Below are 7,794 nucleotides of genomic sequence, written 5' to 3'. Positions count from 1 at the left end.
ACAGCAGGGTGGCACTCATGGTGGCAAGGGCCTAGCATTTGCCCATCCCAGCGTCCCTCCTTGCACCCACACCTGAGATGACCATCTCACTCTGCATCATGGAACAGCCGCCCCGATTCAACAGAAAACTCTTCCTACAATTAAAAAGGGGAGGGGTGATGTTTCTAGGAGAAGGAATATTATTTTGGTTGCTTTCAGTCTTAAATGACAGAAGAGGAAGTTCGGGGAACCAGTTAAGAACAGTGCCTTATTTATTTAAAATGTTTCTATACATTATTTAAAATGTTTTTGTCAAGGCACCTCTCTGAAGCTGTTTATATAAAGTATTAATAAACAACTTCATAATAAAATGATGAATCAGTACAACACTCACTTATACTAAAGGGCTCAAATTATTATTACACTGAAGTAAGGGAAGTTAATTAGGGATGTGATCCTATGCATGCCTATTCAAAAGTAAGTCTAGTTAATATCAATAGGGCTTATTCCTAGGAAAGTGTACTCTGAGGATCCCACTTTGGAATAGAAACAAACAGCAGTGTTCAGATTCTGTCTTTAGTATTTGTATTTTGCTAACCCAAGAAAAGGGTTAATTTGAGCCAAGGCTTACCAGGGCTTAGAACCAGAACCTGGTTTGAATCTCATAGTTCAGGCACATTAAAATCTAACCTCTGAGCATAAGCAGAGTTCATCTTTCATCACCACCATTACTCTTCCCTCCCTTCTCCCTTCTGTTCCCAGCGTATGCCTGGTGCCTGGGCTGGCATCTAAAGTGAAGATAAAATGATTGGATGGCTGCTCGACAGCACACTTTACCCTTTACTTTATATACCTGTGTAAACCACTTTGGGAACTTTTGTTGGAAAACAGTATATAAATGTCGTATTCTTATATAAATATTCATCTTATTTGTATTTTGCCACGTTGCACATAATCTCTGCCAGTGCAGACATGCCAGCTACATCAGACCACATCAGCACACTGGCACGGAGCTGAGGCCGAGCACTTGGTGCAAACAGGTAGGCACTGCCAGCAAAGGCAGGCAAGACAGCAAGGCAAGTGGGTAGCAATGGGTAGTGGCGGTGGCGGCAGGAGGGGGGCTGTGGGGCCACAGTGGCAGGCAGCAGGAGCAGGGCAGTGAAGGAGGGTGGTGGCAATGGAGCCATCCTCAGATCTCACCCCAGGGTTGCCTTCGACCTTTGCTCCCAGCTTCTGCTCAGGCCAGGGAAGCCTAGACGAGGCTTTTACAGTCAAGTCCAATACAATTAGAGAAAAACTGAAGCTAGATTATACTATAGATCATGCTGAAGAATATTTTTGCAGGATATATGTCCCACCATACATATATTATCTTTGTATGTACAGATCTTATAAAATTTATCTTATAAAGCAAACAATAAAAGCAGAAGAAGCTGTATTCACTTGACCACAAAACTGTTAAGTCTGGCCCCACTTCTAGAACTGTACAAAGACACCATGCCTGGAAGCACTAGTAAAGGCTCTAGGTCTCCTTCTGACAAGTGTGGAGTACTAGAATGCCCTCATTCCCAGATGTATTTTATTTATTTTAGTAAATGGAGAATTCCTAGGGGAGGGTGGACAGCTGCCCCCTCCCGTGAACATCCATGCTGTGACATATTTTCTCCCTATTTTTCCCTGTTCTCTCTTCCTCTCATGGTTGTGGGTCAAGATTTTACAAATCTAAAATGCATCCTCAAGTTCTCTTTATTTTAATTCAAGGGCATGATCAAATGTGTGAAGGCTTTATAAGAAAATGGATTTATAGGCAGATAAAGCACAGTGAAGCATGTTCAGGCTAATAAGGGCAAGCCATGCAGATTTAGGATCAGTGGTGCAGGCACAAACACACTCCTGTTATCAGAATCACACTGAAAGAATGAACAAAAATCACACCAAAGTAGTGGGGATTACATAAAGATGCTTATCTTCTCAATCAATCATGCAAACAAAGTCCACATGTATGAATCTAACATCAATTATATTTGAAGGATCAAATCCAATGCAAAGTAGAAATGTAAGCCAAAGGAAGAAAAAAAATCTTCAATCCATGCTGTTCATCTTGAGGTACATTGGACTGCGTGAAGGCTATAATCCTCTCTAATAAAACGCTTGGTGTCCGTCCGTGGACGGACACCAAGCGTGTGTTCGTGCCTGGCCTGTTCTGGGCATGCCCAGAACAGGGCAAGGGAGGCACGAACGGCAGGACCCGGCGGCCATGTTGGGGCCGGGAGAAGGAGAAGTGGCCGCGGTCTACGCCAGGAGGAGAGTGCGGGAGAGGCGGCGGCGCAGCCGTGGCCACGGCCAGAGGTGGCGGTGGCCGCGACGGGGCAACTGGCGGCGGGAGTGCGGGTGAGGCGGCGGCGGGGCCAGAAGCGGCCACCGCAAATAAAGGAGAGAGGCACCGGGGGAAGAGGCGGCGGGGAAGCTGGCCGAGGCGGTGGCGGAGCCGCCGCCGAGGCCTGGCGCCGCCAGTAAAGCCGGGCGGGGGGGGGAACCTTGGGGCCCGATCCCACCATTCCCGTCCCACCGCCAAATTACTAAGGGCCAAATTGGCCCTGAAAAATGCCGCCGCCGAACCGCCCTCCCAGCTGCCCGATCCCACCATTTGTACAGGAAAGAGGAGCTCGCCAGCAGAGCTCCTCTTTCTGCAAAGGCTCTTCTCAAACTGGCGCTTTGAGCGGAAAGGGCGTCCTTTCCGCTCAAAGTGCCAGTTTGAGAAGAGCCTTTGCAGAAAGAGGAGCTCTGCTGGCGAGCTCCTCTTTCCTGTACAAATGGTGGGATCGGGCAGCTGGGAGGGCGGTTCGGCGGCGGGGCCGAAAGCATTACTAGCGCCCATTTTTCAACGGGCTAAAATTCACTTGTACCTCTATAATACCTTTAAAAATGGAAGTTAAACACTGAATTCATAAGTACTGTATCCAGCACAAGTATACAGTATTGTTCTAGGTTTTGTTCAAAGATGGAGGATATATTTTCACTCCCCTCTGTGGCCAGTTCCGGGCACTATTACTGTTGGAAATTCTCTGTGGTGAGAGAATCCCTTTCTCATTATAGCAGAGTGCACAGAGGCACAACACAGTGGAAATTTAGTTAGGCATGTGTGTGTGCTGAGAGTAAAGTAACTTGGAGCCAATTCATAGTTTCAAATCAATATAAAAGGCATTTATTAAGGAACTCCATTCTAGATAGGAAAGTGAGGAGTTAGGATCTCTAATCTATCTATCTAGCTGGATGCAGATGGATTCTGCATCCTATCTGCACACATGGTGCAGGGAGAGAGTCTTGCCATGTTGCAAGGTAGAGGGGCAGGTAGGAAGAGAGAGGAAGGAAGTTGAATCCCTAAGAGTAGCAATCTACATTTCAAAGGGATAGCATCAGAGCAGTGGAGAAGTGATGACCAATGTCTTGACTCTCTAGCCCTCTGACTTACTAGTCTGTCCTCCACTGTCTGAGACAAAGAGACAGCGCAAAGTCCTTTAACTTCCAACAATTACCAGGACTGCAGCATTGCCTCCTTTGATGTGTGCATAAGCAACTGCTTCTAGCAAAAGTCCTGGAGTAAGTGGGGAAGATGGTACTTTTCTCATGTGGTTTTCTGGTGCTGAGAAGAGTGATTGGTCTATGTAGTATGTAGTTGTTAGGGATCCCTCTGACTGCAGGATAGCCACGAGGCTTGTTGCATAGTCAGAAACAGAGGTGCAGCATCAGCTCTCATTTATTAACTACAGGTAGGGTTGCCAATCTTCCCAAACTGGCCTGGAGTTTACCAGAATCAGCATTGCTCTGTCGATGACTACTGGAAGCAAACTTGGAGATTGTAATGGCTTGATAATGGCAGGAATGTTGGGAGAAAAAACATCTGCTGGAATTGCTTCAGTCAGACTTGGCAACCCTCAATAGTAATAAATTGTAAGCTTGCTGAAAAATAAAACCTTGTCTAAGCTAGAGCTCTGTAGCAAGCCCGGCTGGCATTTGGATCAGTCCAGAACTGGATATATGCTCAGTGTAGTATGTCATTAGAACCTAGGTTTTATTGCAGCTGAGTCATTATGTCAATTACATGTTGCACAAAACCAAACATACTATTATATACTGGTTCTTGCTCTATAATTTTTACTAGAAAAACTTGTTTATGTTAGAAAGTTGTGCATAACCATCACAGACACAGAGAAGATCCTTGGAAATGTATTCATATTCATACAGACCACAGTCCCAAAGCTATGTTAAATGGTCCTCTCTTCCCTGAGCAATGAGAAGTGAGCCACAGGATTTCATTTCCTTTGGATGAGAAAGCAATGGAGACTTATTTTGTCTTTATAATATCTGTTTTATTTACGAATATATGAGCAGAGCATAGTGGAAGCAAATAGACCCCAGGAGCAGGAATGCAACATTTAAGTTAAGAGTTGCTCCTCACTGCTCCCTGCTGTACCTGCAGCTTGTAAGTGGATTATACAAGCACAATTAACTTCACTGGTGTTTTGCCCCTGACAAGGCAACAAAATAATTTTGTTAATTTGGTATTGGCACTGGTTATGTAGTCACTGGTTACATTAACATTTTTTTTCTATCCATGTGTCTGTACTTGCAGCCAGCGTGGTGTAGTGGTTAGAGTGCTGGACTAGGACCGGGGAGACCCGAGTTCAAATCCCCATTCAGCCATGATACTTGCTGGGTGACTCTGGGCCAGTCACTTCTCTCTCAGCCTAACCTACTTCACAGGGTTGTTGTGAGGAGAAACTTAAGTATGTAGTACACTGCTCTGGGCTCCTTGAAGGAAGAGCGGGATATAAAATGTAAAAACAAAACAAAACTCAGGATTCTTTATGCAATACAGGAATGCAGTTCATAGCACACTAATTCAGTTGGAAGCTTCCAGACAAATAATATAAAAACTTTCTGGAAGTTTGTAGAGCAGTGTGAAATGTGATTTTAATTTGCTAATTTAATGTTTTGTATGGATTGTGTCTTTTTGTTATTTCACTGTTTTATTTTTATTATGATTTTATTGTACAGGCATATCTTGGGTCCATTATACAGGACTAAGTAAGATAAAAACTGTCCAGATAAATAACGTTGGGGAAAACAAAGTTGATAAAGATTTTCACTTAATATTGAAACTCTGTTAATAAGTACCAGCACAATTCAGCTCAGCCATTTCCATTGGTCTTGAGTCTGAGAGTTTCCATCTCCTTGTCTTGAAAAACTTAAGCAATGTTGGCATGTAACTGTGGCTGCAACTATGCACACTTGATTGGGAGTAAATGCCACTAGAACCTACTTCTATTATTATTATTATTATTATTATTATTATTATTATTATTATTTCAGTTTCTATACCGCCCTTCCAAAAATGGCTCAAGGCGGTTTACACAGAGAAATAATAAATAAATAAGATGGCTCCCTGTCCCCAAAGGGCTCACATTCTAAAAAGAAACACGCGCTGGGTAGGATTTCAGAGTTCTGACCTGCTTCTATTGGCCCGCACTGTTCTCTAAGGGTGATTAATCACCTGGTGTTGCAGTCTGCCATGCTTTGTGTAATAGTTAACAAAGTTGTGGCCCTTTTCTTCTATACTAAGTCTACGTGTTTTCTTGAGCTGGGGTCTGGGGACAATGTTTAATTTTTGTTTTAAAATGTTTTTAAATTGTTAGTTGTTTTATTGTTTTTAATTTGTTTTAGCTTTTCATTGTTTTATGAGTTGTTTTAATTGTAAACCGCCCTGAGCCATTTTGGAAGGGCGGTATATAAATTAAATAAATAAATAAAATAAAGATAGACACCAACAACAGTCACTTGAAGTACTGTGCAAACATACATAGCAAACATACATAGGATTGTGGCATTGCACTGCTCCTCTTAGCCTCAATAAAATAGGGATCATAGTGGCCTAAACCAAAAGGTTGCTGTGAGGGTAAGCACAAGTTGAAATCTGTGGCAACAGCAGGGGCGTATTTAGGGTGGGGCAGGCAGGACACGTTCCTCGGGCGCCACTTGAAGGGGGGCACAATTTTTTAAAATGAACATTTTTAATTAAAAAATGGCTGCCAAAAACAAAATGGCTACTGCACATGGTCAAATGGCCTCTGTGAGGCCATAGGCCATGCCAGGCCTTGCAGAGACCATTTGAGCATGTGCAGTGGCCATTTTATTTTTGGCGACCCACCCAACATGCTCCAATGGTCCCTGTGAGGCCCTAGGCTGTGCTAGGCCTTGGAGAGGCCATTTGAGCATGCATGGTGGCCTCCAAAATGGCCATCACACTGATCTTTGTAGACCCAAACAGGCCCAAAAATCAGCCCGGGTTGGGCTGCAGTGGTGAATTAAGAGTCTGGTGGCGGGGAGGGGGGTCCTTTGCAGTCCCCCAACCACGGCCTTTAGGAAGCCCCCCGAAGGGGTTACAGGTAATTTTTTTAAATTTAATACAGTGGTCCCTCGACTTACGTAATTAATCCGTTCCAAACGCACGTTCGGAGGTCGAAATTTTCGTAAGTCAAAGAGCGCACCACGGAGGTCTGGAAACATTCGTAAGTCGAGGAAACCGCATCTAAAAATCCGTAAGTCGAGTAAGCTGAATCTAAACCGGCAACTACTTCCGGTCTTTTTTGTCGCTCGTAACTCGAAAACATCGGATGTCAAGTAGTTCGTAGGTCGAGGGACCACTGTATGTCACTGTACACTTATTAAGTTTGGCACTATGTACAGAGAATCAGGGCTTGTAAATACTGAGCTGAAGCTTATAAGCTAGGATTGTATTAATTTGCTCTTACATTGCTTTTTGTGATAAGTGAGTTAAACGTGATGTCTTAATAATATGGCTATTAATGGTGAGTTTGTCTTTGAATCAGTGTGAAATCCTTAGTATGAAGGCCTACTGGGAATTTCTTGCTCTCTTTCTCTCATTTTAACAGTGAGAGAAATGATCCTTCTCTCATTTAAGCAGTGACACAGTTTACTCTGCATATCCTTTAATTATTTTCTGAGAATCTGGGAAAGGCAAATTCTCCATTTATTTTTAAAACTTATGTAATAGTGATGCTACGATACACAGTAGAGAATTAGACAGGTACTTATGTTTAGTTTTCCAAGTACACCTCCACATAGTATTTGGGTATTTCATGAGCCCCAGCATACTGAAATTTGTAGTTTTCTAGCATTTTTTGGTCTGGATATGTCTACTGCTAAATAGTTTTTGAAATATTAAAAGATTAACGAGCTTGATTTGTATTTTTGAGCTGATATTATGGTAAAGTTATTTGAAAGACGGGTGTCAGATGTTTGGACAGGGGCGCAATTTCAGTGCTTGCCCTAGGAGCTATTTTCCCTAGATACGCCTCTGGGCAACAGTAATTTGCTAAATCCAACTACAGAAGACTAGGTTGGATTATCAGATGTTTCTTTCCTAGAAGTGCCTAAACTGTGGAACATTCTCCTCTTGAGGCTTGTTTGGCTGCCACAAACAAGCTTCCTTCCTTTCTTCAGATGGCTGTAAAGCCCTTTTTATTTTGCCCAGTGTCTGCCCGGACTCGGTTGTGTTTTTAGTTTGGGCTGTTTTGCCTGTTTGGTTTGTATTGCTGCTCCCTCAGTTTCTTGTTTACTTTGATGTTTACTATTTTGAATTATTTTTTAGCTTTCATTGGAAGCCACTTTGATGGCCTCAGTGTGGGCAGGAAAGTGGCACAGAATGCTGTGGTGACCAAGGGGGGAAATCCCTCTCTTAGCTGCAGGGCATTCTCAGGTCGGCTGCCACCACCCACTTTTCCAGGCAGGAAG

The sequence above is a fragment of the Hemicordylus capensis genome, chromosome 5 (genome assembly GCF_027244095.1).
Source record: "Hemicordylus capensis ecotype Gifberg chromosome 5, rHemCap1.1.pri, whole genome shotgun sequence".
Classification (NCBI taxonomy): Eukaryota; Metazoa; Chordata; class Lepidosauria; order Squamata; family Cordylidae; genus Hemicordylus; species Hemicordylus capensis.
Note: the sequence above shows the minus strand (reverse complement) of the source record.